Source organism: Mus musculus, chromosome 16 (assembly GCF_000001635.26).
Source record: "Mus musculus strain C57BL/6J chromosome 16, GRCm38.p6 C57BL/6J".
NCBI classification, from domain to species: domain Eukaryota; kingdom Metazoa; phylum Chordata; class Mammalia; order Rodentia; family Muridae; genus Mus; species Mus musculus.
This window is the reverse complement of record NC_000082.6, coordinates 5,905,231-5,928,691: the sequence shown is the minus strand read 5'-3', so window position 1 is coordinate 5,928,691 and position 23,461 is coordinate 5,905,231. Positions and strand designations below refer to the sequence as shown.

General features: G+C 44.8%; 1 protein-coding gene across 6 annotated transcripts in view; it reads right to left on the bottom strand.

The window, feature by feature from the left end:
* Positions 1–23,461, bottom strand: part of Rbfox1 (RNA binding protein, fox-1 homolog (C. elegans) 1) — a 1,527,688-nt gene that overhangs the window by 1,483,789 nt on the left and 20,438 nt on the right. The gene's annotated exons all lie outside the window — the stretch shown is intronic.

Genomic DNA, 23,461 nt, shown 5'->3' with positions numbered 1-23,461 from the left:
GACAGACAGGGTAAAGCTAGAAGCTGGAGGTGCTGTGGCTGAGCCACCCAGAAGATGGTGCTAAATTCTAGTTACTCCCTTCAGATGCAACCTGAGAGGTAGCAGGTGCCTCGGTTAGTAACTTGACTGGACTGAGATGCACCCAGAGAGGAGCAAAGGGCAGACCTGAGTGTGGGCAGCAGGCTGAGGGCCTAGGAGCAATAAAAGGGGGAAAAGAAGGGATCAAATGCAGCCATGTGTGCTCATGTGCATAGTTAATTTTTATTACATCTATTTACGTAATTTGCGTATATGAATGGGCACATGTGCCTGTGGGATTGCTTCTCTCCTTCCACCACATGGGCTCTGGGGATGAAAGTCATATGTATAAGCTCACCTTTCTCTCTCCTTTCTCCCAGGCCATGCCATCCCTTCCCAACAGGTTTACAGCCTCTGAATGCAGCATAAATCCTCCCTCTCTTAATTTGTGTCTGCCCAATGTTTTGTCACTGGCAGGAAATGCTGAGTCATGCAAAGGGGAAGACAGAGAAAACTGCTTCCGACCCATACAGAGCAGCATCTCCTCCTTGCATTACTGACAGAAGAAGTAACTGCAAGACAGTCTGATGGAAGGAAGGCCATAAAGAGCAACAGGGATGAAAGAGAGAAGAAACCCCAAAATACCTAGGGACAGTCTCCAGTTTCCGTCCCAAAGGAACTCACAGAAAGGCTAGTTTGGGGGATCTCACTGGTGCCCACCATCCTCACCCTCCCCAAGGTGAAACAGTCACATTGACTCTTGTGCCAAATGGCTGCAATGCCTGCTTTATGTTTCTGGCAGGCTTGGACGACTAACTGTTTCATGCCAGTGCTCTACCCCTAGTCCAGACAGTCTAGACAATGAGCTCTCATTTTTGAAAGTTTTTTCTTCCTATATAAGAATCAAATCCTTCCTGCAGTGGCAGTCACAGACATGGTCTTCAGCTCTATCCTTTAATACAACCCCAGCTATGAGGAAGGGCTTCCCCAGGGACACAGAGACTGTAGCTTTAGGCAAAAAGAAAAACCTCCATCTCACAAAACACAAAATCTCTCCCAACATATTCTGTCAAAAAAGCTCTGATATTGTGTCTAATATTAAGCCTTGTAAAATCCGCATCACAGACTCCTACAAGCACCACTGCTGGTTTATTTTCAATGAAACCTCAGATTCTTATCCAGGTGCCTGCTTCAATTTTCAGGTGTTTACGCACACACACACCCACACCCACACCCACACACACACACACACACACACACACCCTGCTCCCCAGCACACTCTTGCTGCTAACAAAATGAAACTGTATCAGACACCATTGTCTTTGAAAATTAAGAAAAACAAGTGATTGGCTATAGAGAGCAGAGGCTGGAACAGAAGGCAGAATGAAAGCCAGCTTAGCCTGTCTGCATCCACTGTAGGCCCTCTGCTGTGTGGGCACAGAAGAGAGAAGGAGTCCTGCTTTACTGTTTCCTTCAGAGAGTCTGGAAGCGCCTCACAGTGCACAGCATGGGTGATACATTCCATTCTATAGCACAATGGAGAAGCCATGGAGACAGGCTTTCCTTTCCAGTTCCCACAACCCTCAGACCACTTGGAAAGTAGAGACTGAATCTCAAAGGTGGAATGCTGATCACTGGGGTGGGCACTACTCTTTCTTTCTCTCTTCCCTCCAACTCCTCCCTGAAAGCTCAGGCCAGTGGTCCATCTTAGGATGCACTCAGAATGATAAGCCCAAGGTCAAGGCCAGCCAGTGCAGTGAGAATCAATTACTTTCCCCAGCCTATAAATCAGAGCTCCCACCTCCACCTCTCAGAGGATGGCAGAGGGTGTGGAGGGCAAGAGAAGCATCCAGGCAACACCAGGTCAAAGCCAAGGCCAGGCATGATGACCTACAGTCACTTCCATCCAAACATGCATCTGTTTCCAGACAAGAACCTGCTCCTGGAAGAGCCACAGTAGGACATGATGCATTCCTGCAGTAAGGGAATCATGGGTTCTATTTACAATTCTGGAGCAATCTACTAAAATGGCATCAGACTCCCAACTGTGCTCCAACAGTACCAGACAACAACGTTGAGAGGCATCTTCCCAGAATTCTTCATTTCCAGCAGTGTGTAGCTTTATAGTTAGAGTTGGACATATGCTGCGTTTCCCCCCCCCCTCCTGGACACATTGGCCAATGCTCCGAATTCTTAGATATCAAAATGGGGGATGATAAACAAAGTAAAGGAGAGGAATGGTTTGGGGTGTACAATAGGTAAAACATTAGCAGATGAGAGACCAGAAGGTTGTGTAACCACAAAGTAAGCTGTGCTAGAAAAGGTCTGTTTTGAGTCCAAAAAAGAAATTTCGCACCCAATGGATCTTACTTAGTGAGGGAGGTACATAGAAGTTAGGCAAGCTAAGGCTGCAAAGACCTCATAAAGAGAAGGAATCGACACTCAGCTGGAGTCCTCCCAAGAAGGAAGGAGATATCTCCTCAACTGGGGAGGTGAGGACACTCCAGGCTCCTGGTTGCCCTGGTGACCAGAACACTCTTCACATGATAATGGCTTAGAAATGAACACAATCACTTGGACATGAAATAAACAGTGAACTTTGGAGTGAAAGACGGCCGGCCATGAGAGCTCCACACAGGAAGAGTTGAGGATGTGGAGTCTGGGTGGAAGTCATTAGGCATCATGGTATGGACAGTGTTGAGTACTGGGAGAAGTATTATGAGCCTGACAGGTAAGGGACAGGCTAATGATAGCTAATGCCTTTGACAAGTAATATGTCTGCCATTTCTCTTTCTGGCATGCTGTAGCCTACAAAGTCTAAATTAAGTGTTAATGAGCCCATATTGATCTCCCTGATCCCTTCTGCCTTCAGCATGAGGAAGGCAGGCTGACTGGGGAGACTCAGTTGGGATTCAGTCTTTGGATGTGGGCATCTCCCTGGGTGATCATGGCCACTCTGCCTTCCCTCCTGCTGTCCACACCAGACCAAGTTCATGGAGGCAACCTCAAAGACTCTGCTGTTCAGTGCTCAGTGAACTGCCTGGGACATAGCACCCAGATAGTTCAACGCTCATCTTGATGATTGTAGTGAAAGCAGCATTTCATGGATGTGATCAACACCTATGAACTCTTGACATAAGCAAACAACCTTCAGGAATGGGGAGGAGCCTGGTCTTCTGAGCTGAAAGCCTTTACAGCAAAGATGGATTTCCTGGAGATAAAGGAAAGTTGTCCTCATATGATATCAGAGAAATTCCACCAGCTTCCTGCCAGCTGGCTTTCTATAATCCACTTCCAGACTTGCCAGACCTCAGAATCACAGGAGACAGTTCCTAAAAATAAATCTTCCCAGAGATTGATAAAGAAATAAGTGTCTTTGGATATGGATATACACATATATACATATGGCTGGGGTATAGTGTCTTATAATATGAAATATCTATTTGGTCTTTGTTCTAACTTCTTGCCACATAACTGTCTAAACCTAGAGTGTCTCCAAATCATGTGTCTTTTCAGGTGCAGGTGATTTACTGATGCCCAGGGGCTCCTAGGGCCTCAGAGAGAAGCTGCTTGCTAAGAGGAAATTCCATGTGATTAGAGGGTTAGAATTTTGAGTTCTCCCCTAACACATACCACTGAGAAAGGGGAAAAGGCCAATGATGTCATCAATTATGCATACATAATGAAGCTTCTGTTAAAAGCACAAAAAGGGCAGAGTTCACAGGCCTTCCAGAGAGCTGAAACCTGGATCACACTTACAGGGGAGGCAGGGAAGCCTCCATGTTTTTCCCTCAGGCATGGTCTCATCCCAATATTGTATTGTATGTACCAGAATGCATAAAAATGTGTGTGTACATGTTAAGCAAATTGATCTTTGTCTTTTATAGCACTGTGTGCACTGTATATGCATGGAGACTAGAGGTCAATGCCGAGTCTCCATCTTGTTTTTTGAAACAGGATCTCTCACTGAATCGGACCACAGTTGAGAACTGCTACAGGCTGGCAGATGAAATCTAGGAATCCATCTGGTTATGCCTCAACAGTGCTAGGATTGCAAACATAGGATTGTAAACCATGCCTGGCTTTTCCATGGGTGCTGGGGATACGAACTCAGCTTTTCAGGTTTGCATGGGAGGTTACTGAGCAACCTCCTTAGTCCTGAAACCTTTATAAGTCATAGACAAACATAGATCATGCTTTCCTGAGTTCTATGAAACCCTGAAAATTCATCAAACTCGATGGAGTTGTAGAAATCCTGATTTGCAGTGGTGTGTCTGAAGTACTGACTGCCACCTGAGGGTTTGTGATTGGCACCTAAAGTGGGAAACACTTCAGGAGATGCCCCTCAATCCACAGACTCCAACTCTTACTACAGCTAGTTTTTGGGGGGATTGAAATGCCTTATGGGGAGTCCAGGTGATGTCTACTGAATAATTGGTTATTAAAGTAGAAAATCCCTCACTTTTGGATATAGATGTTTTGTATTGTCTAAAGTGTGAAAATACAGAGAAACTGTATGTTTGAAACCTATTTTTAATATTATGTTTTATTTTTTTAAGTATGCATATACCTGTGTGTAGGTGTGTGCACACCAATACAGTTGTTCCCAGAGGCCAGAAACACAAGATCTCCTCAAATCCCAGTGTGCTTGCAGGGAACCATACTTAGGTCCTCTGTAAAACAGTATATAATCTTAACTTCTGTGCCATCTTTCTAGCCCCTGGGAAAATGTATATTTTTTATTAACATTTTATATGTGTGTGTATATAAGTTTATATATACACAACAAAGAATTATATAACATATAAGATAAGTCTAGATATATTATATAAATATGAAATAAGAACTAAGTTCCTTGAGACTTGAGATGGGACCTTGAAATCTTATCACTTATACGTACTGGCTCTAGCCCCACCCCCTGATATCACCATGAACAAGTTTACTGTAACCTCTAGTCTTACTATTTAGGAACTCAGTCTACTGGCTTGGTACACCAGTTTCTTTACCCATCAGTCTATTGTCAGGAGCACAAAGTGTATTCTCCTGCATCTGCTGCCAAGATGAGCAGGCACCAACTCCTCAAGAACCACTCAGGAGATTGAGCACGGCTCACTCAGAGAAAGAGTGATGCAATCAGCCTCTAGCTACAGTAGCTACTGATGGGAACTGTGGTCATGATCAGTGTGGGGACAGAGCAGGGACAGGGCTGAGGCAGACTTGTCTCCATGCTACCTGTAAGAACAAAGTCTCCCCAGGCAGAAGCAGGTGGATAATTTCCACTGTGACCTTCATCTAACTTAAAAATGCATAGGAGTAGGAAAGCCCATTTCTGGATGTGTCTGTGAAGGTGTTTCCAGAGTCAGTGAAGACAGTGTGACAGAGATGACATGGTCATTGGGTTTTATAATATGGTGCCATCACTGGGAGGTGGTGACCAGCAAGAGTCAGGCTTGAATTGGATGAAGCAGTCTTTAGGATTGTCAGTCACTGAAGGCAGGAGAATAGGAATTAATGGAAGAAGTTTCAGAGAGTGACACACAAAAGGGACAAGCAGTGGAGACAGCATCAGTCCTTTGTGTACCTAAGCTTCATCCAACCAGGAACCCAAGCTCTGCAGAGCCCTTGACCCTAATGTTTAGGGCAAGGTACTATGTTAAAGACTCACAAATGGTCCCAGTTGCGCTCACATCCCTCCTTCTCTCTTCTTACCTGCCTGGATCTAGATCACAGTTGAGGTGTGGTACACTTTAACTCCCCTTGCCAGTAGCAACCCACCAGTCTCTGCACGTTAGTGCTGGAGAGCGGCACACACAAAAATGGGAGCTTCCATATCTACCCTGGAGACAGAGGTCCATGTCTGTGTCTCACCTTAGCTGGTTTCTATATTTCCACCTCTCCCTACTTCCTGTCTGTCAAGAAGTGAAAAGCAGCCTCCTTCATGCATTCACACTTCTAGGATGTTCTCCCAAACATGGAGTGAAGTGAACATGGGCTCAGCCTTGTGAAGAGTCCTTAATTCCCTTGTGCTCTTTCTGTTATATATTTCAGTCTCCATGTCAACTGTACCTGCTACACTCCAGCCCAGAAAATAAAGCAAACTGTCAAGGCTCCCTGTAAAGCTCCCACATACCTCTGTTACCTGATTTCAGCCTCTACCTGAGAACTAATTGAACTTGGGATCTGTGAGTGAAGTCTACGCCCTTGAATTTGGGAGACAGATCTGGATCTTTGGAAGAGATGTTTTGTCTTTAGATAAGCAGTGGGGTTGATCCAACCCCATGATCATTGCTCACACTGTTGTTGATTTGTGTTGCTTGGCAACACAGCCAGATGTAGGACTTCTGCTTGCAGAGCACAGAGAAAGTACCAAAGGATCTGAACTTACTTAGTTGGGAAACAATCTAAAAAAAGATGTAGGAGAGACATTGGAAGAAACACAAGCCTGGAGAATTGTTTTAGGAACTTGACTCTACAGTAAGATGGGTCTGTCACTGTCACAAAATATGTGAGAGAAACCACCTAAAGGGAGGGACATCTATTTTGGCTAATGGTTTCAGAGATGATGTAGGATGGCTTTTTCCTTCAGACATGACATGATCATCCCATAGCCATTTTGGAGATTACCTTGGTATCCATGACAACAGAAGAGGAACTGTATTGAGACATCCAGATCTGTAGTAATGGTGATGGAAGCTAGTAATGGTCTCAAGTTAAAACAAGGCCCTCTTGTGGGATTCCAGCCTGCTCCCCGCACCCTTAGCTGCAAATGATCTTTGTTGATGCCAAAGTATATAAGATGTAAAAGGCTGGCTAAAAGTGGACTCCATGATGCAGATTCATGAGGTCATCATCCTAGGGCTATGGTGGGACTATGTAAGGGATGTAGCTGTTTTGGAGACTCCTGTGCTATTATAAGTAACCTTCCTCTCACACTCCTGTGATAAAGCCTACTTAACTGACTGATATATTAACTGGATTTCAATGGTTGGTCCTTTGATGCCCTATCTGTAATGAATAGACCTATTGTTGTCTCCTCAGGAAAAGTTAACTCTCCAACAAAAAGTTCAAATCCCAGGTCAGTGGCCCATGTTACTTTTAGATCTTTTTGCAAGGTAGAAATGCTATGGCAGAAAAGTGTGGCAAGGGAAACAGCAGCCTGGCCAGGGATGGGGAAGCAGGAGACTGTGAGACATGGTACAAGAGATAAGGTTCAAGTCTATGCCTCCAGAAGGCTATTTCCTCCAATTGGGCCCTATATTCTAGTTCCCAACACTTCTTAATGGCATGCATTATGAAGACAGTCCCTTCATGATGTCACCGCCTTCCTGATTTAATCACTTCCCCAAATCCCACCTCTAACCACTGCACTAGAGGACAGTCCTTCAACACCTGAGAAGTTATTTTTGGTAGGAGAAGGCACCTCATACCCAAAACCAGACTACAGATCTCTAGGTTCTTCTGAGGGTCTTAGGACAATTGCCTCGTCTACCCTTACTTTAATACAATGAGGGCTCTGGTTTGTTACTTGCATCCCTCGTTTCCTAATACTGATTCTGCATTTCCTAGCAACACAACAAGCCTAGGGACTCTTCCTTACAGTACCAAGGATGGCTTACTTCTCACTTTACAGTCTCAGCCTGGAGGATTAATGAAGCTGTGTGATCTATGCAGCAGTCAAACTGCAGCTAAGGAGAGAAGAAATAGAATCCAAACTTTGTACGTTACAACAAGAAAGTTTTCTTCCCAACCAGGAAACAAGATGTTTTTCTTTTCCTGGTATATGGGAGGGTGGGGTGCTTAATCCTAATTTAGATCCTGAGGGAGCCAATTATCTATTTTTTAATATTAAAAGTGTCCTGTATCTGTTTCCAAGACAACAAGCATAGTGGGAATAGTGGGAAGTGTAGAATCCCATCACTTCAGTCAGAAATCTGGAAAATCTTCTCCCCCACTTCTCAAGCCAGAACGCCCTTCATCTGTAAACATGGGGGAAGGATGGCGTAATTTTACTCTTGCTGCATAACAGATAGTCCTTCATTCTCTCATCGCTGTGGGTCTCAGGATGCATTTTCTATTTCTGGAATCCTGGCTAAATGCTCTTTAAGTGGCAAAAAGTGATCTCCAAGTGAGCTTAAGTTGTGAAATGTACATTATCTGAATGGTGAATTTGGCTGAAAGAGATAAACAGATGGCAGTGGCCCCGATTCAGCTACTCAAAGTGAAGGGAAGTGGGAAAGGAGAAGGAAGAATTAGGCCCCATGAAACCAAGAGATGCTCACTTTGAACTAGCCCAAGCCTAGATCCATATAAATGTATACTCTCCACCCCACGAGCAAAATGGCTTCAGAAGACTTCTTTTAAACCACATGCTTTCACTTGCACAGTACAGTTGAAGGGCGGGGCTGGATGTACACCAAGAGTAAGGCAGACCTAATAACATGGGACAGCACTTGATGGGGCCTTCTCCAGAAGAAGAACCCTGTTCTAGGCACTAGGAGAGATGAGCTATGTATCCCTCCCAGTACTTCAAGGGGTAAATTGTTTTCCTAATTCTCTTTAAAGGAGCCCATGAACACTACCCTGCTTAGGCTTGTCTTGTCTTCCATAGCCACCATGAGCTCCAGCAGACATCTCAGAGTTCAGGGGACCCATCTGCTTGTGATGCCCTTCCTTTTGCTAAGCCTGGACCCACAATGCAATGTGACTCCCACAGGGAGAATGGGAAAGTAGGGACCAGGATAATCATCAGGAGAAGCACATGTTGTTTCCTCTCACATAGGTGTACCTTCATTGACAGTAATTATTATTTTTTCACTCCCCAGCTAGCATCTGGGCGACTTGTCTCTCTCTGCTTCGCTGACAGAATGCTGGAGAGAAGTGATAATGAAAAATGATGCCGTTGCTTTTAATGTGACAGGATGGGGTTGAATGGATGGATGCACTGTTGGGTGAAGGGATGGATGGGTAGAGAGTGGGTAGAACAGTGGGCTAGTGGATGGGTTGAAACAGATGAGTGGATGAATGTAAATGGGTACATTTATGGTTAGATGGATGAATAGATGAATGAATGAATGAATGAATGAATGAATGAATGAATGGATAAATGAACGAACGAATGAATGAATGAATGAATGAATGAATGAATGAATGAATGAGTGGAAAACAGATTGGTAGATGGAAAGGCAAGATGGATAAGTAGGGCTAAGTTAGAGGGAGGGTGGGTGAGTAGCTGGCTGGCTGCCTGCCTGAATAATGGATAGATGGATGAATGGATGATGGATGGGTGATGGACAGTTGGATAGATGGATGGTGAAAATATATATAAAGTTTTGGACAACATTGCCTAGTTAGCAAGCATATAAAACCTATTCATGAAGCCCTAAACCAGCATAAGCTATAGCATAATCCAGGAGATGGTTTAATACCAGTACGAAAAGTGGGCAGAAGCTGAACCTGTAATATACCCAGATATGAGGAAGATATGTGGTGAAAAGGAAGAGTGGCAGGAAAGACTTCAGGGATGCACAAATAGCGACACACACTCATTATTTTGAGAAGACATGATATCATACTAACACCTGTGATTAAAGGGGCCTTGGCCAGCCTTTCTCTGCTCCAAGCCCATCAAGTCCTCAAACATAGCACTTCAAACATGTTCCCTGCACACAGTCTCTGTGGTGTCTGCCTATCTTCCTTTTCTATAGCTCTTTGAAATCAGGCTGCCTTTCAAGTGTGAAAAGCATGGCCAGGCCTCTGTCTAAAGGGAAGCCTGCAGGCTCCTCTACTCTCTGAATATTTCCCCTTCATCTTTGACCTCTCCATATGCAAGGAACAATGTCCTGCATCTGGGATACAAGCTGGCAGTTGCCTACTGCAGGCAACCAGAGTCCAGGGATGTTGACCACAGAGGGGCTCTGAAAACCTTTTCAGCCACAGATGAGCAAGGTAAATCACTGGAACACTTCAACAGTGCCAACAAGCTCTGTACAATGAGAAAATGCCAGGACATTTTCCTTATGCCCCCATGAGACCATCTTTGCACTCTTACGGGGACAGTGTCTCCGAATCCTCTCACCAATTCTGATCTCTCTCCAAGCCATGACATCATGAAGCAAGAGAAGCAGTTTTCACTCTGAAACACCTGGTCACATTCTGAACCTGACACCTTTATTTCTTTCTGATCCCTTTAGGCCTGTCCCCATTTGCAGGCACACTGACTCTGTCTTGTTTCAACACTGTATTCCCATAAGCTTAACCCAGTCCGGTCACATCAGGGGCCCTTGATAAATATTAGTTGAATAAATGAATGGATGAGGCATATGCAGTGGGGAGAAGAATGAATCTTATTAAATTTAGTCTGATATTAGAATAGGATTAGAAAAATCCTTTGGGGTTTGCATCTTATTAATAAACAGTTGCATGATATTAAACTATGAAGACAGAGAAGAAAAAAGCCATCTCATTATTCAGGCATTTCCCCCATAACAGACAGCCAATGAATAAGCTCCATTTAGAGGAGGCAGACAATATATTTAAGCACTGTAAATATCAACATTAGTACTCAGCCCCCATGCAATCTAATTTAGCTGCTAACACAATCCATCATAAGTGAAGTATGGTTTTGCTTATAGAGAACATAAAATCTCTCCTGATTGATTGCTCCTTTTTTTTCTTTTCTTCCTCCCCTGCTCCTGTGTTCTCTAGGGGTGAAAATCAGTTACACACAAATCTCTTTCTTCAGGGACAAAAAGACCCTTGTCACCAGGGCATTTATAAGCACAAATTTACTTTTCACTGTGCAGCAAAGGTATCATAAAATGGGAGGTTAATCAATCGCCACAGCGGTCCTTGGGTTATTTGTGCTCACTTTTTATGTTTTCAGCATGCAACTCACTTCCAGGCTCTACAAACAAGGTCTTAATTCTTCATCAGAATGGTTCTCAGGCAGCCATGGATTCTGATGTTTATTTCTGGGGGTTCGTAGAAACAGTCAATGAGAACATGGGAGATGTGATTTCATACTTGTATTTACATTTTTATAGCACCCACTGCACCGGAGACTCAAAATCTTGGGCTCTCAAGCAGCATTTCACCATTGTGGTCAGGAGCCATGCCAGCCTCCTCCCCAGGATAGCCAGGGACAAAGCAGGATGTGGGGGGAAAGGAGGGCAGAACATGTGAATAGTGGGATGTTTGATTTCTTCTTCTTGTGCTGTCCGAACAGGATGTAAGGGTATATGCTATTCAAATACAAATGAGAAAAGGAGAGAGAAACAGAAAGGAAACAGAGGGGGAAAGGAAGTCAAAGTGCTGAGAAGCATAAAGGAGGGATTGTGGAAGAGAAGGAGTGAAGGAGAGGGAGGAAGGAAGGAGGGAGAGAGGAGGAGAGAGAAAAGCTGGTATCTACTTGATTAATTAATCTAAGAGCAGAGGAAGAAGACAGGAGAGAGAACAACAAGGAGATCAGAGAACAAATATCTACTCAGTGGCTTAAAATGACAGAGGAGAGGAGTGAGGAGGGGGAATAGGTTTCTATGCAGCCTTTTAAGAAGACAGAGAGAAAAGAGGTCAGGAGAGGCAGGGGTGGGTGTTAAGGCAGGTATCTACCCCCTTGTTCATACTTGTGCAGAAGATTCCAGAGCTCAACCATGAACACACAGCCTCCAGCAGTGATGCTTGCTCCATGGATCTGTCATATGAATCACAATAATCATTCTGTCTGTGGGCATTTTACATAATGCTTCCTAATGCTGGTTAGCACAATCTAAAGTAGGAAAACAATAGGCAACATGCCAGAGGTTCAACTCAAGCCCGTTCCACCATCCCAAGCTGTCAGGGTTTCAACCACAGGAACCTCCAAGATGTGTCTACTGGAACTGGAGGGCAAGGAATGGACCAGGATGCTTGAAAACATACTCCTGTCCTGAAGGTCCCGTAGAGGAGAAAAGGGAAAATCAAACTAAGAAAAGTACTCAGTTAAACACGTTTCCCTGGGAGACAGTGAGAGTGCGGATACTGATCTAACACAGGGTGTTGTTTCCCCAGGCAGTTTATTGGCTTTGGTGAGTCTTTGAATGGCTTGCTCATACCCAAGGGACTCGTCATCACTTGTATAAATTAAGCCACTGCAGTTACAGCCTCACCTTAGCTCAGCCCTGAAATTCCCCAGCTCTGCCCTCCTAACAGGCACGTCCTGGACCTTCCTTGTCTGACCGTCATTTAAGCCCTGCTGGGGTGGCTTCACCCACTCTAGCCTCTTCTGCTCTTTCATTCACTCTGTCTGTCTTCCTCCATGGTGCCAGATAGTAATACCTCTGTGTTGCCATTTCATAATGAGACTGGATATGTGGCTCAGGGGCAAAGCGATTATTTAGCTTGCAGTAGGCCCTGAGTTTCATCCCCAGTACCACCAAACAGAAATAAACAAAAACTATCATTTCCAAGTTGCGTCAGAGACTACATCAGGAATTGATGCAGAATGTTTGCTATATCTGTGAGAGTAAAACCCTGGAAATAGTGAGCAAGGGCTTCCATCAGTAAGATGCTGTTTGGGAACACAGATTTAAAACATTTAAGCTGACACTGGATAAATGAGGCCTTTATTCTGAAAAGTCTCCTAATTTCAAGGGGCTTCAAGGCAGACAGGCAAGGGGGGGGAAGAGAGAGAAAAGAAAGAGAAGCTGGAATGTGATACTATTACAATAAGAGAGAAAATGAACATCACTACTTCAACCCCCATGCTAAAAGTGACAATACATGACCAGGAGGCTCCCATCATGCCATGGTCCCTTCAAAACCTTAGCCACGTAATCTTGGAGCCCACAGACAACCTCATTTCTTTAGTATTTTCCCACTTTATAGATTTATTTTTATTTTTCCCACTTTAAAGATTTTTTTACTGTTTTTAATCGTGTGTGTTTAAGGGGGACATACACAGAGGGAGGGAGAGAGAGAGAGAGAGAGAGAGAGAGAATATGCACATGACTGCAGGTACCCATGGAGACGAATTTGGAAGAATAATAAGTTATCTTAACCACGGACCCATCTCTCTACCCCTATTCATTACCTTCTGTTTTGTTGTGAAAAATGCCTGGTAAACCCAGCTTAAGGAAGGAAGGGGACCAGCCTAGATGTCCATCCACTAAGGAACAGACACAGAAAGAGTGGCACCCATACCCAGGGGAATTTCATTCAGCAGAGAATGAAATTATGTTGTTGTCTGGAGATCATTACGTTAAGTGAGATAAGGCAGACTCAGAGATACAAATAACAAATAACGTGTGTTTCTCTCTGATGTAGAATCTAGATCGCACACACAAACACTTGCACATGCACGCACACACACAGAAGTTCAGGGGACTATTCATGAGTAAAGGAAAATAATGGGAGAGGAGGAGAATTGGGTACTGAGGGTGAATAAGATCAACGGGAATGATAAACATGTATGGAAATTTCACTAAGAAACCCACCATTTTGTATAATTTGACCATGAGCCTCTAAAACATAAAGCTATGTTTTAAAAAGGGAAGAAGCATACTAGAAAATTGCATGTCACGGTTTCATAGGTAAAAACAATAAATTGTCAGTAGTCTTCAGTAACTGTGAAGACATGAGGAGAAGATCTGACTGATGCATAAGATAATCTACAAGTGACAGCCAAGTACATGGAACTGCTCCTTATGCCCTGCCCTGCTGAAACCAATGTCTAAAGGGTGTGAAGAATCACAGTGGCCCAGAAAACCACAGGCTTGGCGTTGAGAGATTATCATAGGCTGGCCAGGGAGGAGGATGCGATGCATCCCAGCCCCCCCAAAAAACCCCGGAGAGAGGGACTCCCCTCTACTTCTTCCAGGTGTGCACACCCTAGAGCTGTCCAATGCCCCTCCCTCACTTCTTAAAGGTCACACAAATGAGATGAATGATCAGAGACACCAAAGGTCACATAATATTAAAAATAAGCTGTATTTTAAGACTTTGTGGCAAATGTCATTTTCTGCAGGAGTTCATTATGCTCCAACAAGGTTCCAGAGTTACTTGTGGTGTTTAATGGGATCTTTTAAGAATTACACTTACTAACTGTGTTTGTGTACTCAAATGCACATGCACAGACACACAGACACACAGACACACACACACACACACACACACACACACACACACACACACACACACACGCAAGCTTCTTCACAGGAATGGATTGCAAGACTCACATGTGACAATCAGAAGAGAACGTGAAGGAGTCAGATTGCTCCATCCTCAGGACTTAGAGGTGAGCACCTTTACCCACTGGTCCACCTCTCTTGCTCACAATGCTGTACTTAGTAATAACAGCCTTCCTTGGATGTGGCAGGTAAGGTGTCATGCACTGTATTCCCATAATCTGTGACAGGGGAGATATGGCTGAGCAGGAAAAGTGCTTTCTGCACAAGCAAGAGGGTCTGAGTTTGGATCTCTAGTGCCTACATAAAGGCCAGTAATAGCAGTGTGAGTTGTACCCTCAAGGGTTAGGGCAGAGACAGGCACATCTGGGGGCTTGTTGGCCATCCGGTTTAGGCTATAATACTAAGTTTCAGGTTCAGTTACAGATCCTGTCTCAAAAAATAAGGTGAAGAGACTGGAGGAATGGCTCAGGGGTTAAGAGCACATGTGGCTCTTGCAGAATCCCGATCATGGGGAACAGCTCCCACCTACCTTTAAATCTAGCTCCAGAGGATATGACACCATCTAGGGAAGGGAATGTCAGTTAGGCTAGCAGTACACAGGCAATGGGGAAAGACTGCAGAAATCTGGGGAAGCAAGGCATTGATTCTTGGAGAGAAATTTGCACTATCTAGAAGAAACTATTGCTACCTGTATCAGTAACTGCGCTGTGGCTGTGATAAAGTACTATGACCAGAAGCAACTTCAAGGAGAAAGAATATGCTTTGGTTTCAGGTTCTAAAGAGGAAGCCCATCATGTTTGGGAGGCATGGCAGCACTCGGCCCAAGTAGGAAGCCGGCTGATTGCATTGTATGCACATACAGGATGCAGAGAGGGCACGCAGGAAGTGGGGCAGGGTTATGAATCGCCAAGCCCCTACACAGTGAGGCTCTAACGCACAGTGTCTACAGCCTCCCTAAACCAAACAGCTGTGCTAACTGGGGACTGAGTGTTCACAGCTGAGCCCATGGGGGACATTTATCATTCCAGCCGTCACACTATCACTTTGACTTGACGTACATATATTTCTGTTTCCAAAAGTGCAAGGACCCTCCAAATGCACAAAGGCCCCATGCTCTCTGGGTTTGGGAGGGAAAATAAAGACCTGATCATTTAACATTCATAAGCATTGAGCAGTGGTTTAAAGGTGTAAGTCAGAGACGAAAAGAGCGGCATCTAAGCTCAGCTGCTCAGAGCCGCCTGGCTTCAGCCTGTGAGCTCTTCAGCCAGCTTCCTCAGATGTGACAGATAATGGCTCCTCCCTGGAGCCGTAAAAAGAGATTCAATCAAGTCAGGTACAGCAATGTCACCATAAAATGGGAGCATACATTAACAAAGCTGTATTTATATTAAGTTAAAACTAAAAATTCTGCAAAGAAATTTTCTGAAAGTCTTTTTCTGAAATTTTCTGAAAGTCACAAAGCCTGACATCATAGCTTCTAAGGGGGCTGAGGCAGGAGGATGGCAAGTATAAGACCTGGGCCATAGAGATGAGTTCAAGTCCAGCCTAAGCAACGTAGTGAGCTTAAAATAGAAAGTAAGAGAGCTGCTCTGTGGGGGAACAGCTCACCTGGTGTACACCCAGCACTGCTAAATGGTGAGGGGCTAGCCTCCATCACCCTGTCTGTGTTTGTCTGTGTGTCAATCTGTCTGTCTCTTCCTCCCTGCTTCCCAGGGATAGATGCTCGTCTTCCATCATGGGTTCTGTGGAATTGAACTCTGGCTTTCCCTTTGTGCTGCAAGCACCTCTCCCTCTAAACCATCCCTCCTGCCTTTCTACTGGTCTTGCGTGCCAATCCTTCCTCCTTTCTCCGGGTATCCATTCTTTTTCCTTAGCTCTCTATTATAAGTGAGCATTTGAGCATTTCCTCTATCATGTAACAAAATGGGTTCTCGGTGTAGCTGTCTGAGTTCCAATTCCAGATTCCAATCTTTTTCTGGCTGTGGAACCCCAGGGAAATTGTTTCATCTCCCCAGATATTTCTTTTTTTCATGAATCAAGTGGGCATAGCAAGAAACCCACCTCACCTCCCTGTTCTGCACTCTGGTAGGGTTAAGTGACTCTGTGCACATAAAAAGCAAACCCTTTAAAACAATACAGAATGCAGTGAATAGTCCACACAGCAAAGACCACAGTGCCCATGATGGCTTCTCAGTCAGCCCAGTCCCCTCCTCCCTAGAGACTGAGGAAGGTGACTTCCCTCACTCCAACCCATTCCATTTGGAATTTAACACTCCCATCTGTGAGGAAGCAGCCTGTAGCCCTCACTTCCTTTGCTGTCTCTGCTCCCCGCTGGCCCTGCCCTTGTTGCAGATGGAAGGCAGCCAGGCTCTGCATGCTCATCCCCCAAAGCCTGGAGTTTTCTAAAGCTCTGGTCATGTGGCATCTGGCCTCTTTCCTCAGGAACACAATTCAAAGGGGTAAGCCTTTCAGAGAAATCTCATCTCTCATCAGCTGCCAGGAACAACCACAGGGAGAGAATCTAAAAGCTGCACTCTCCCTCCGCTGCCACCCAGGCAAGGGAGCCTGCCTTTGAGACAGACATGGGGCAGGAGAGATGGCCATGTTGAGTGCTTGTGTAGGGTTAGATTGTGTGGGGTTAGAATAAGAAGGCTGTCCTGAGGAACACAGACACACAGACACACAGACACAGACACACACAGAGACACACAGACACACAGACACAGACACACACAGAGACACACAGACACACAGACACAGACACACACAGAGACACACAGACACACAGACACAGACACACACAGAGACACACAGACACACAGACACACACACACACACACACACACTCAAACACGTGCTCAGTTAATTATAAATAACACTATTGAGGGGCTGGGTTATTGCTATTCTTCCAGAGAACAAGGGTTCAATTCTCAGCACCCCCACAGTGGTTCACAACAATCTTTAATTCCAATTCCAGGATACCCTCTTTTGGTATAAGTGAGCACAAGGCACTCTAGTGGTGCCTACATGATGACATAGAAGCTGAGAAATACTTGTGTGTGTGTGTGTGTGTGTGTGTGTGTGTGTGTGTGTGTGTGTGTGTGTGTTATAAAAGAACAATTGAAGAGCTGGGAAGATGACTCAAGGTTAGGACCTGAGTTTGACTTCTAGGACCTAGATAAAAAGCTGGGTGTAGTGCTGTACATTTGCAATCCCAGCACTGGGGGTGGGAGGAGGTAGGTGGACCTTGGCTAGATAGCCTCACCTATTGGTAAACACTGGTCCCAACCAACATGCACGGCTCCTAATGAATTACACCTTCACATGAGTGCACACATGGTCATATGCACCTGCATGCACAAAATGTTTCTGCAGACACACACACACATACACACAAACTTAGCCTTCCTTTGTCTCTCAAGGTACATTAGCATCTACTGAATTTTCTCATTGGATTCTTCTCTAATTCCAACAGCAGGCATCCTTCGTTGGCAACCTTGCCCAGCATCGAGGAGAGTGCCAGCCCACACATGTCTCCCTTCCCCACATCCATTAACACTACTCACCATATACTTAGACATCTGGCCAATGAGGCAGCACGCTCATCCCCCACCCTCCATCATCAACTGGCAGAATATCTGTTTCCTCACAATTTGTCCGTCTAAGAGAGACACTGAGATAAAGCTGACATCATTTCAAATCACACTGACTCTGGCCAGATGTCCTATGTCTGCGAATAATATTTGCTAAAGTTTGCATTTGTTTTAATGCTGAAATTGCTGCAGAGGTTACTTTGAGTCTAAGATTTGGGGACCCAGGCCAGGAAAGGGCTAGAGGATGGGGAACAAAGAGAGCCTTCCTAACCTTGGGCCAGTCTTCCTTTAACGTTCTGAAGGTAGGAAAGTCCTCTCTTTCCAGCATTCTCTGTGCTCCCTTGCCTTGCAAACTGAGGCTAAGCCATGAGGATAGCAAGTTCAAAGCCAGCCTTCACAACTTGGTGAGACTCTGCCCCAAAATAAACAGTAAAAACAAGACTCAGAGGTAAGTACTTGTCTGCCCTAGGTGAGGTCCTGTGCTTAATCCAGAGTACTAAATTGTGAGTGTGCATATATATGAAAAGTGTATGTACACACACACATTACATGTGTTTATGGGTACTCAGGTGCATGTGGAGGCCACAGGTCAACCTTGGGCACCATCCACTTCTTTTAGAGCAGGAGCTCTTTCTGACCTGAGCTCATTCCCTAACTAGGCTAGGCTGGCTGAACAGTGAGCCATCTACACTCTAGCTGCCTGGTATTGCAGATATGACTCTTAATATCAGGAGAAGGCTAGCTCCCAAGGTCCAGATCATGAACCTTACTTCCTTCTAGGATCTAGATTTGGGACTATAACTGTACTCTTCTGTCTCCTTGGAAAAGCTTAAGGGGCATCTCACACCAGTTCCCATTGCAACTAGCTCTTCAGGCTGGCCATGTCCTACACAGAAGTCCTACAGGAAGTGCCCCACATATGTAAAACCTCCTCTGCAAATCTACAGCCCAGAACTTAGCCTGCTTTCTTCTCCCTTTTCATTTAGAAACAGAATCCCACTAAATTGTTCAGGTTGGCTTTTAACCCAGCCAGGCCTTGAACTCTTGATCTCCATGCTTCAGCTCCCCCAGTGGCTACAGTGGCAGTCCTGTGCCATCAGGACTCTGAAAAATCTCTGTGAATTATCAGCCACATAGCAACCAGAGCAGCTTCTGTAATTCAGGAAGCACAGCCTGGCTCTTCCTTGCACAGAACTGACCTCTGGCTTCTTTTCAAGATCCTTATATCATCCATAATCTATGTTCTGACTCCACAGACATTCCACCTCGTCCTTCCACACATCAAGGCTGCACTGACCCCTGAGTTCCCTCATTCAATCTACTTCCTTCCTGCCTCAGGACATTGGCCCCTGCCTCTGCTCTGTCCAGGAATGGGATTCCCAAGTGTCTTTGCATTCCCACAGCCATCCTTCATGTCTCAGCTAAAATGTCATCCCTTCTGAGAGACTTCCATGACTCCCTTCCTCCCACTCACTGTGAGCTGCTATTGTAGAAACCCACATCATAGTCATGAGGAGATCCCTAACAGACTGACCTGTCATGGTACAGAGGAAGGACCGCTGGCATGCCTCTTGTTGAGCCAAATGTCCTAAGTGTCTTTTTTTTCTCTTGTCATTCCAATATCTGGAAAAAGAGTGACTGTCTCTTGGTGTCATTTTTCTGTCCTCCTGACTGAATGATGCCTGGGATACCACAAATTAAGCCTAAAGTGGGCAGCATCAGCAATTCTGAATGCTGGATGGGCTCCAGTTCAGAGTCTGGGGCCCATCACTGGCTGGCAGCCCCAATTGGCTCTTAATAAGATTCTCTGCTTAAAATGCGGAGGGGCCCTACCTAGTTATGGGTTATGAACCTTCCATGCTTCTTAGAAGCCACCAATCCAAGAAAATTTATCCATCTTTGTGGCTATTATCTGGGCACATGGGCTCTTTTCTCTTCTCTTCTCTTTTTTCTTTTCTTTTCTTTTTTTTTCTTTTCTTTTCTTTTCTTTTCTTTCTCTTCTTTCCTTTCCTTTCCTTTCTTTCCTTTTTTTAACTCAAACTTTATTCTCAAATGTATTTAAGGCAGGAAGAAAAGATGTACAACAACGGAGATCTGGTAAAGGAAAGGCATGCCCCTCACCCTGGAGTCTAGTTAAAGCCTCTATTCAGTTAAAAGGCCAAGAATTGCAACCCCAGTAGCCACCTTTGATTAAGGCCTTTTTATCTTTCCTGGTTGTAGGAATCTCACCTTGTGTAACCGTAGTGTTCCTATTTATTTGTTTTGTTCTTATGATTGTAATTCCATGGAGAGCACCTCAGGAGCCACCCCATAATCTCAATGATGGAGGTGAAGGCAGAGACTGGGTGGGGGAGGTACCTTAGATATTGGCTGAATAATGAGCTCTTCTAAGCTCCCAGGACCCTATGTACAGCAACCAACAGACCAGTAAGGCATGAAGGGCACACCCAAGCTTCCAGGTTATCCTTCTTCTTTCCCCAGGGGGCTTTCTACTTTGTATTAAAATTTGGTTTTTATTCTAACGTGTATGTGTGTGGGGGGGGGCACATGCGTATGCTCATGAACACTTGGGTGTTTGCATGGACACCATGGGGGTTGTGTGCTCCCAAAAGCCAGAAGAAGGCATCAAATCTCCCGGAACTGAAGTTACAAGGAGAGCAGAGCTACACTCTGGGGGCTGAAAACTGAACTCCGGTCCTTTGAAAAAGTAACAAACACTCTTCACCACTGAAACAGCTCTCCAGCCCATTTCATTTCTATTTTAAATAAATCTAGAGTCTGCTTCATCAGGCTATCCTGAAATCCCTTACTGTACTGAAGTTCAGAATTCAGTTTTACAATTCACTAGTTGAGGTCCTCAAAATATTAAGGAGACTCCTCGGGCTGCTGAGGATGACAGAGAAGAGCTGTCTCTCTGTACCCATCCCCCAGCAGTGCTAAAAAATACAGACACACATAGCTGAATAAACATTTACCAACTCTGAACATGAGGAGAAAGCAGCTACTACAGAATGAAAACACAGCACAAAACAAGAACAGCAAGGAAAGGTGACCTGACAACTAACTCCTGACCCCCACCATGAACCAAGCTGTGCAAGGAAGGAAGAGAAAGGCAACTCAAGAGGTCAGAGCCTGGCTCGTACCTAGCAAGGGGCTCAGCACACGCTGCTTAGTCCTCTCAGCCTTTCCAGCAAAAGCCATGGAGACATTTCACAAGCTTCCATCATAATCAAAGACAGAGAGGAAAGGAACCACCCAAAGATGATATCCGTCTCCTCACACCTTTTGGAAATTTCACACCTTAATTCAAGGCAGATGCTGTTTACTTGTGCAGTGCCAGTGTTTTGAAACCACTATCTGTAATTGGCTCATTAGCTCACCTGTGGAATTGTTTAGATGTGTGTGTGTGTGTGTGTGTGTGTGTGTGTGTTATAAACCTCAGCACTGGGGGGTGCCAAGGCAGGAAAATAACAGGGAGTTTGAAGCTACTCTGGGCTACATAGTGAGTTCTAGGTTAGTCTGGTCAATGAGACAGAATAAGACCTTGTCTCAGAGAGAGAAGGAGGGAAAAATATTTTAAATTATTCAAGTAGCAAATTTATTCAATCGCTCAAAATAGACTCAGGGCCCCTTAGAAGAGAAAGAAAGGACTCATTCGGAGCCAGGAGGTTCCTAAGGAAGGAGGAGCTGTGGGCACAGGGGAGCTGTGGGCACACCCTGGGAAGGAACTCCTTCCATGCCTCACAGATGCTCGTGAAAACTGGAAACAATCAAGGAAAGAGCCCGTGCCTAGGGACACAAAGTCCCTGCTGCCACCAGGCTGACCCCTTCCACTTCAAGCTACATACCAGCCAGCAGCAACCTGCTGAGACCCTCCTCAGCCCCCCATACTTTTGTGGGTACAGGACACTATGTCTTTCTATGCTAGACTACAAATCTGGAGCCATCTTGCTGTGGAGAAAACGCATGAATGTACTAAACAGAAAGGAAGAAGCATTTTAAGCAAGACTTCAAAAGTCACGACAATGGCTGGAGAGGTGGCTCCATTGGTGACGTACTTGTCATGCAAGCACTGGGACATGAGTGCTGGGGAGACAGAGATGACTGGATCATGGAACTTCCTGGCCAGTCATCCTAGCTTAAGAGGAAAGCTTCAGTACTAGACAGAGACCATGTCTTCAAAAATGAGGTGGTCTGCTCTTGCTCAGTGACACTTAAATTTGCCCTTGAGTCTGATAGATCTCTGGCCTACACACACAGATATACATACAATATATGATACCTGCACACATGAACATACTCTCACATACAACACACACAAACTAATGTTTTGAAAGGGAGAAGACTGGCATGTTTGTAGGTTTCCTCAACATAACGGAACATACCCAGTGTCAAATCAAGAGATAGGAATGAATGTCATGGAGGTTGACTACATGGGTAATGCACGATCATTCAGTGATGTCTAAAGAATTCCTCTTTAGTAAGGAAATAAATCCTTCTTTTGTGATCCATGCCCACCCAAAACCTTCATGCTACTCCTGGAACTGACATCAAAACATCACATCTTCTGACTTCTATATGTATGCCATGGAACATATATTCCTGGACATACTACACAGAGAGATAAAATATAAATATAAATTTACATATTCATATATACATATATGTGAGTCTGAGTGTGTGTGTGTGTGTGTGTGTGTGTGTGTGTGTGTGTTTGGCTTTTAGAGTTACTGTGGTGGAAATAAGAATTTGCCTAGCATGGAAACCATGTGAAACAACCCTCTGTTCACCAGCCTCTTCCAGCATAACATATGATCCTTGCCATGGGCCATTAGCTGAATCAAACCCACAAGTCTCTGTGTCCTCATCATGCATGATTGAAATGTCATCTACCAATGGATGCTTTCATTACTTATGAAAAAACAATTCATTCCACTGCTGGCATTGCAAGTCAGTAGCACTAGAAAACTCAACACGAGTTCTGAGGAAAGTCAGCTGAGGCCCATAATTAAATGTAAATATTCACCTGCAAACAACCAGTCTATAACGTCATTCTTGCTTTTGTTCTAGCACAGTGCTATAATGTTGGCAAGTTTCTAAGTGAGTGGACTGGAGAGCCCAGAGAGCTTCTGCTTCAGATGAAGGCCACGCGCTCTTACTGATCCAGCCTGTGTGTCAATGCCATGACCAAAGGCGACCTGTGGAAGAGCTTAGTTTGTCATAAGTTTCTATCACTGCAGAGCGTATGTGTGGGGAAGGCAGCAGCAAGCAGGAGATACCGTGTCACCACCAGGAAGCCAAGAGCATCTATTTCAGCCACAACCACAAAGAAGAGAGATCAAACTGGGGTGGGACAAAGCTATAAACTCTCTACACCCATCCTCAGGGACACACTTCCTCCAGGAAGGCTTTAACTCCTAAACCTCCCCAAACAGCACTGCCAGCTGGGGACCAAAGGCCTGAGCCTATGGGGGACATTTCAAACTGCCACACTGAGTCACCAAGATCATCAACATCATTCCAACCATGTGGACTTCACAAGGAGTTAAAAAGTGGGTCACCCTCAGGTGCTAACTGGGTCACAGGAAATGATATGAAAGCCATTGTCCTTCGGCAGGTGAATTTATTTATAGCTCCTAGCACTTCAAAACATCTCTCCTTCTACTTTTTCTCCCTCTGCCTCTCCCT